The sequence below is a fragment of the Pongo abelii genome, chromosome 9 (genome assembly GCF_028885655.2).
Source record: "Pongo abelii isolate AG06213 chromosome 9, NHGRI_mPonAbe1-v2.0_pri, whole genome shotgun sequence".
Lineage (NCBI taxonomy): Eukaryota > Metazoa > Chordata > Mammalia > Primates > Hominidae > Pongo > Pongo abelii.
In genome coordinates, this window is record NC_071994.2 from 5,648,810 (window position 1) to 5,657,051 (window position 8,242).

Here is an 8,242-nt window from a genome sequence, read left to right on the forward strand (position 1 = left end):
AAACCAGGAAGCAAGCAGCTCATTTCTGAACAAATGGTGAGGCTGGGAACTGGAGTGGTCTGGACTTTGGGGGCCTAAACGTTATGCAATCTGGAGGGCTTGTTTAAGAAAAATAACACCAAATTACAGCTACAAAGTGCAAAAAAAAAATCATTTAGAACGCGAAAGAAATGACAAATTTGTAAAAAGCCAAACAAGCCATAAATATCAAATCAGAAAAATAGCATATGATTCCATGAGTAAGTAACTGCCTCAGCCACCTCTATAATACCCTTTTCCTACATTTTTTTTGGCTGCATATTCTTTGATTGCTTATTTGTATGACAATGATTTTGTAACATGATTTTCCACAGAGAGAATAAAAAATGCTTCAGTCTGTCCTCCAGCACATGTTTCTTGTTTGTTTGTTTTGTTTAAAAGCAGTTTGTTTACTTTTGATGTCTTAGGGAAATTTCTTTCAATTACATGGGTTATTATTGGCAAGGCCGTATCTAAAATGTCCTCTACAATTTCTTGCCTGGGCAGAGTATCTGTCTAAGAGACTCCAGTTCTTTGACATCATTCACACTCCTGATGACCACTGTTGGGCAACCAGGACAACTGAGCCAGGCCCTCATCCCCTCTGGTCCTGGAGGGAAGAGATGGCCATGAAGCCCGGGCACCATGGCCCTGAGCAGGAAGCACAGCAGCGACTGCTTCATCTTCCTCCTTGGAGCCAAGAGAGAGAGTCAGTGATCCACGAGGTCCACCTACCAGGGTGCCACAGCCCACAGCCCCACCCACAGCCAAGGAGCATCCTTCAGCATAGGGGCAGGGAAGCCCAAGCTGAACTGTGGGATGGACCCATGCAAACGAAGGGCCTGGAGCTTCAGCGTCATTGTCTTCATTGACAACCTGGTGGTGCCTCCTACAAATGCCCAGAGGCTCAGCCCCCAAAGACTCCTCCAGTTTTCCCTTCCCACAGCCTGGCCCCCAGATGAGGTCAGAGAGGCAGGCCCATGCCTGACACCCAAGGCTTGGCTGAATGTTCTGCTGGAAAGAGAACAGAGGGTGAACAAAGGAAAGGCATCCAGGTGAGGGTTGTGGCCATGCCCACAGGCCCCTGAATTTTGAAGAACATCATTCACAGCCCTAATTTAGGCCTTCAAAACCTGCAATTCCAGACATTCCCATGCGGAGGTGCTCAGTCCAATGGTTGAGGACATAGAGACCTCACTGCAATGCAGGTGTTTCTCCTGAGTCTTTAAGAGAATGTGAGTGGGGCAGGGGCAACCCCACTCCCAGCAGCCTTTGCTAAGCACCAGGGAGGGTATTTACACCAGCTGTGGGAATTGGTAAACACCCCAATTTTATGGATGTGGGAGAAGCTGCCCATCTCTAAGCTCCCTAACTCAGCCCCCTGCCCTGCCCCCACCACACACACACACTGGTCCCACAAATTCTGCCACCACTGGGAAAAGCCAAATGTCTGGGCCAAACTGAGGTTGAACTTTACTCCCAAGGAAAGATTATTGCCCTGGAAGGATGAGAACGGGACTGAGGAGATCACCACAAGGGGGCAGAGGGCTCAGCTTTGCTTAGACACAAACTTGCCCTGTACTTCTGGAAAGTTCTCTACTACCCCAAGCCTTGATTTCTCCATCTGTAAAATGAGTGTGCAACAAGACAACATCTCTGAATTGTGCCCAGCTCCACGGAGTTACGACAAAGCCAGTCTTAACATAAACACAGCCAGGATCACCTGTGTCAGCAACCAGCAGGTGCATGCTCCCCCAGCCTTGGACTCAGGCCACCCCTTTGGGCTGAGATTCCAAAACTCTGCCCCTGGTTTATCTCATCCTTATTTAGGACCCAAAACTCAGTCTGTTCTCACCATACCACTTGCTGTGCCCCGGGCAGGTCATGGGCTAGCTTGATTCCAGAGGCATGTTCACTGTTTCCACCCACAGGAAATGCTCTAAGCCTCACCCCCATCCCCCTGGGCTTGGACACGGGCCCCTTTCTCTAGGAGGCCTTTCTTTGCAACCATGCCCTCCTACATCGAAGAAGTGACAAGATATTTACCACATTTTGTTTTCCTTTTTTGTTTTTTTGTTTTTTTGTTTTTTTTGAGAAGGAGTCCTACTCTGTCACCAGGCTGGAGTGCAGTGGCACGATCTCAGCTCACTGCAACCTCCACCTCCCGGGTTCAAGCGATTCTCCTGCCTCAGCCTCCCGAGTAGCTGGGATTACAGGCACATGTCACCACCCCCAGCTAATTTTTGTATTTTTAGTAGAGATAGGGTTTTACCATGTTGGCCAGGATGGTCTCGATCTCCTGACCTCGTGATCCGCCTGCCTTGGGCCTCCCAAAGTGCTGGGATTACAGGCGTGAGCCACTGCGCCCGGCTTGTTCTCCTCTTTTAACAATAGCTACAAGCTGCCAAATGATCCCAGAGCCCACCTGCCTCCTATAGCAGCACATGGCAGGAGCTTTGTCAGTGTCGGTCAGGCCTGCCTCTGAATCCCGTTTCTGACCAGCAGTCTTCCTTGTCCCCACTGTCACAGTGTCCCGGGATGGGGCTGACACATCTCTCATGCCTGAGCCTCGGTGTTGGCATGACCATGTCGTCTCTACCACTTAGCGCTGGGCCATCGGGGGCACGGCTTGCCTTTGCACATCCACAGTGCCTCTCAGGGGTTCACTTCGCTGGTGGGGAGATTCTTGAGGATTAAAATGCTCCCTTCCCCCAGTGTTTGATTGGAAAACCCAACAGAGGTGCTCGTCCCCTCCTGATTTCTCTGGACAGATGAAAAATGTGGGTGGTTTCCAGGGCTAACCTAAGCTGGCAGAGGGTGGGCAGGGAGCGGATCAAGTGACCTATGAAAGGGGACCCTTGCCGTCCACCCACATCCAGACTGGCTGGGAAGGTTTTCTGTGGGATGGGAGAAGAGTCCAGATGGGGCCAAAAGGACTTACTGCCTTTGATATTCTATCCCCTGCTCATGCTCAGTTTCTCCTTTTGCCCTATTTCAGCCTTACACCAGGCAGAAGGCTGTGAGTGTTTTCTCTTAAAAAAAATAATCATCACAAACCTCTTTCAATTGTGCTCATTCTGCTACCATTGAAGATGTGGGAAGAGGTGTACAAGGCTTTTCTTTTTTTTTTTTTTTTCTTTTTTTAACAATAGGTACAAGCTGTCAACTCATTCTAGGGAAACCCCACCTCCTACAGTTTCTGGAAAAGACACTTTAATGTCAAAAGGGAAAATGAGCCTTCTGATGTGGTTGCTTAAATAGCCCCTGATCAATCTAATTTGAATACAAAATGGCCTATATCAATTCATTTATTTTTGTGAAGAAGGAAGAACTCTTCATGGGAAGCTGGAGGTCTCCATCTCAACCCACAGGGTCAGTTCAGAATCATCCTCCTTCCCCACAGCTGCAGCTGTGATGGGAAAAGGAGGGCTGGCCAGGAGCCAGAGTCGGGCTTCAGCCTCTGGTGGCCATGGGAGTGGACTCAAGTACTTCACCTCCCCTCATGGAAGCTCCATATCCTCATCTGTGAAATGGAAGCATCCCCGCTGACTGCAGAGGACGGATTTGCAATGATGACACATCCTCTAGAGAGACATATCTTCTGAAGTCCTGAAGAAATGTGACACAGAACATGTTGTGGCAATTTTGACTTAGAGGAAAGTTTAAGTCACCATCAAAATTCTGCATGGATGTTGTCAGGCTGAATAAAAGATCAAGACCCAGCTATGTGCTGTATACAAGAAATCCACTTTAGATACACATATACACATAGGTTAAAGTAAAAGGATGGAAAAAGATATAAAGAGGGATGTTTCATAATGCTAAAGTCACTTAACCAAGATATAACCATTCTAAATGTGTACGCAATGAATAAGAGCGTTTCAAAACACACTAAGCAAAAACAGACATAACTGAAAAAAGAAATGTTAAAATCCACAATTTTAGGCAAAGATTTTAACACTTCTCTCTCACTAATTGGCAGAACAACTCCACAGAAAATTAAGAGGAACACAGACAACTTAACACAATCAACCAACTTGACCAAAGCAAATTCCTAAAAAGGAAAGCAAGCCAATAAAAGACATTGTGGCTTCTGTCTTATTCTCTCTTGAACCATTCATTCTTGGGGAAGCCTCTGCCAGTCATGACAGCACTCAAGCAGCCCTCTAAACAGGCCCATCTGGAAAAGAATTGTTACTTTTAGATGTCTGCAGCCCAACACTTTGACTGTAAGCTTATTATGAGAGACCTTGATCCAGGGGTGCCCAGATCAGCTTCTACCAAATTTCTGACCCACAAAACACTGCGTGAGATAATATGCTTATTGTTTCAAGCCACTAAGTTTTGGGGTAAATATTTATGTAGCACAAGATGATCAATACAAAGGGGACAGGAAAAATATCTGAAGAAACAATGGCTGAAAATTTTCCAAATATTATGTAAACCCTAAACCCACAGAGCCAAGAAGCCTAAGGAATCCCACACAGGACAAAAGGTAAAGACAACTACACCAAGGCATATTGTAATCAAACAAGTGATAAAGAGAAAATCTTGAAAGCAGCCAGAGAAAAAGACACATTATACACAGAGGGAAAAAGACAAGAACAGTAACAATTTTCATGTATGGTGCAGCATATAGTCCATCATAATGAATATGAAAAAAGTGTGTATTCTCTCCTTGGGGATGTTGATTTTTATAAGCATCAATTCAACAAAGGCAGTTAATAGGATACTTATGTTCGATCAATTGCTGAGAGGTAGGTACTAAAATTTCCAATTATATTTGTGGATATGTTTTCACCCTGCAATTCTGTCAAATTTCGCTTCATTCATGTTGCAGATCCATTAACAGATATATATATCTATATATAGATATATATATAGCCTATTGTATCTTCCTTATTAATGTCCCTTTGCTATTAAGTAATTTATTACATGTGTTACTATGTTTTTTATGAAATGTTGCTCTTTATATCAGTTATTACACCTTGCCTAGAAGTTTATTTTATCTGATTTAATACAACCCCTTCAACCAACCTTCTTATGCTTATCGTTTGCATGGTATATCATTTTCCACCTATTTACTTTCAATCTATCTGTGTCTTTATACTTAAAATGTGTCTCTTGTTGACAGCAGGTTGGGTCTTCTTCCTCTCTCTCTCTCTCAGAATGTTAAATATGTTAGCATAATTTTGTATATAGTTGAATTTAGGTCCATTTGTCTTCTCTTTTATATTCTCCTATGTTCATCCTTTCCTTTTCTTTGTTCCATTTGGTCCTTAATAGAATATTTTTTGAAATTCTATTTATCTGTTGACTTAATTAACTATGTCTATTTGCCATTATTTACCAGTGAATTATTTTCTTGTAAGAAAATCTAAGTAGATTCAATTACATTCTATTGATCAACAATCATAAAAAGTAACTTTAAAAAGATAACACTTAAAATAGCATTAAATAAAGAGCAACACCTAGGAAGAAGTCTAACAAAAGACATGCAAGACCTATGGAGAAAATTCCAAATCTTCATGGAAAGACACAAAGGAAGCATTAAATAAATTAAGAGCTATGTCATGCTCCTGAGTAGAACTCAATATTGTAAGGATGACAATTCTACTCCAGTTAATGTATGAATTAAGGCAAGTCTAACCAAAATTCCAACAGACTATTTCATAAAACTTAACAAGGTAATCCTAAAATTTATGTGAATGATTAAGGTGCTAAAAACAGGAAGAAGGTCTTGAAAAAGGAAGACAAGGAAAAGAAGATAGGGAAGGAAGGAACGAGTGAGAGAGTCATACCAAAGATAAAGATTAACAGTAAAACTATCGTAATTAAAATTGTGTGGTATTAGTGCAGGAATAAATAGATTGATGGGACAAAATAGAAAGGAATTTTATGGAAACAATATATAAGAATATATCTGTACGAAAAAAACAAAGAAAAAGAATTCAATACATGGATTGGGGACAAATGGCTTTACAAAGGAAAACAAGATAAAAATAGATCCTTTCCTTACACCTACAAAAAGAAATAAATTCCAGTTGAGCCAAAGACCAAACTGTACACGGAGAATCTATACAATTTGAAAATAAATCCTGATAGAATGCCTTTCTGACACCAAGATAAGAAAATATGTATTAAACTAACACAAAAAGTACCATCAAAACAAGATTTAACTGTATCAAATGTAAAAAAAAAAAAAAAAAAAAAAACACACACAACAAAAAAAACTTTAGTATGACCAAAGATACTGTGGGAAAAATGAAGAGACCAGGCACAAAGAAAAAGATATATGCAATACTTATAATTGACAAAGGATTTGTATTAGAATATATTAAAAATGTCTACAAATTTTTTTAAAAATGGTCAAAGGATACGAGTCAAAATATAGAGAAAGAAACCAGAATAGACACTACAACCTACCTCAGTAATGATGAAGGAAATGGGAATGAAAGCAGTAAGTGATGCCCCATCATATCCGTCAGATTGGCAAAAAAGAGAAGCTTGATAGTGTTGAATATAGACTGCGATGGTAGAATAGGAATTCTCGTACATTGCTTCACATCTGTGTTTGGGACAGGAGGAGACTAGAAAGGACAGGCTGAAAAACATCATTTTTTTAGCTAGATCAACGATTGCCCAAACCTTGGTTTTGACAGTAAGAAAGACAGGGGACTGGGACTCTGCCACACTCCAAGACACTCTTTCTACTGGACTAGTCCACAGCCAGAGACTCGCGGCTCAAAGGCATCTGCTGAAATCACTGATCCTTTTGCCCTTGGTCCCCATACCAGCCAGAGCCACCATCCCTGGCAGACGCAGCCCCCAGATTTTTAGCAGTCTGCAGACCAGTGAACTCCAGACTGCAGAACACTAATTCCCTTCCCCAACACCCAACAGCCTCTCCTGGGAGAAATCCGGGAAAGCATCAGGAGCCCATAGGAACTGCACATAAATGGGAGGCACGGTGATGACCACAGGGTCACAGGATAAAAATCTCTACGGGAAGAGGGTACAGAACAGAGAAAGGCAATGTGTCTCTCAGGGCCAGGTTCCAGCCTCTGAGCCACCACCTGCCACTGTGAATTTCAGAATGTGGGACAAAGGCAATGCCCTTGGTTAGAGACCACAGCCAGTGTCTGTTCTGGCTACCCAGCATCCCTTCCCGCCTCTTCTGGGAACCGTAACCCAACTTTCCTCTAAGGAGGACTCCTCCTGGCTGGGATCCATTGCAAGAGTGGGTTCACCCACTGGGCCAGAAGTGGGCCATATGACCCAAGCCTAGCCAATCAGACCCAGGCCTCACTGATTGGTCAGGGACTGTCATGTGCCCCAACCACAGCCAATGAGGCTCTTGTTGGGGAATGCTGGGAAAGACTCTTGCTGCTTCCTACTAGACGTGAGGCTTGCACTGCTCCCGCGATGTTACGAATGCAGGGAGGAAGCTGGGGAGGGGTCAGCGGAGCCCTGGAGGGTGTGGCCAGAGGAGGAGAGGGCACCAGTGTCCTGGGGCTTGTGGGGCCTGAACCAGGCCCCTCCCTACCACCCCCACCCCGCCCCCTGCCGCCTTCCTCCTGCCCTTCGTGTTCACCATCCAATACATTGTGGCTGAATCCACTTCAAGTTGGGTTTTTTTGGTTTTTTGTTTGGTTGGTTGGTTGGTTGGTTGGTTTTTGCCCCTCACAAAGGAGAATCCCAGATACCTAGAGGCCAGAGGTGCAGGGCGATGGGTGGGCTGTGTCGGGACCCGGCCCTGTGGCCTGGCCCAGTCTGGCCTTCTGACAGCAGCCAGGCAGGCCCTCTTTCCCTCCACCGTCTTGGATGGGCTTAATTTATTGTAGGAAACCCTTGAAGGCGCAGGAGCTTTTGGAGAGCCGGGGACAATAGGCATAAAGCATGCATTTAACCCGTCTGAATGGAGGCTAGATTTACTGTCTGGGCCAGACGGGATTTTTGTCCCCAAGTCATCTCGGAGTACATTGGCCACTAAAGATCTCAACAGAAGACGAAGACAGAACAAAAGAAGTAAATTTTAAAAGGAACTTTGTCAAGGAGTTTTAGATGTTCACCAGATAGAAAACCGCGCGGCTGCCCACACCGAAATGACTTTTGGATTTGCCCAGTGGTTATGGATCAGAGGAAGATGCTAATGAAGTCGTTTAAATGCACGTTTGATGGACCCCAGAGAATGGGACCAATTTCATACAAGCCCACAGCAAGG

The 8,242-nt window shown here is 44.1% G+C and overlaps 1 long non-coding RNA gene across 1 annotated transcript; it reads right to left on the reverse strand.

Annotated features, from left to right (window-relative positions):
• Positions 1 to 3,310: 3,310 nt before the first annotated feature.
• On the reverse strand, positions 3,311 to 7,257 carry LOC129048955 (uncharacterized). Its single transcript, XR_008511664.1, has 2 exons — positions 6,445 to 7,257; positions 3,311 to 3,627 (listed from the first exon to the last, which is right to left on the reverse strand). It is a non-coding gene; the product is annotated as an uncharacterized LOC129048955 (long non-coding RNA).
• Between the last annotated feature and the right edge of the window lie 985 nt (positions 7,258 to 8,242).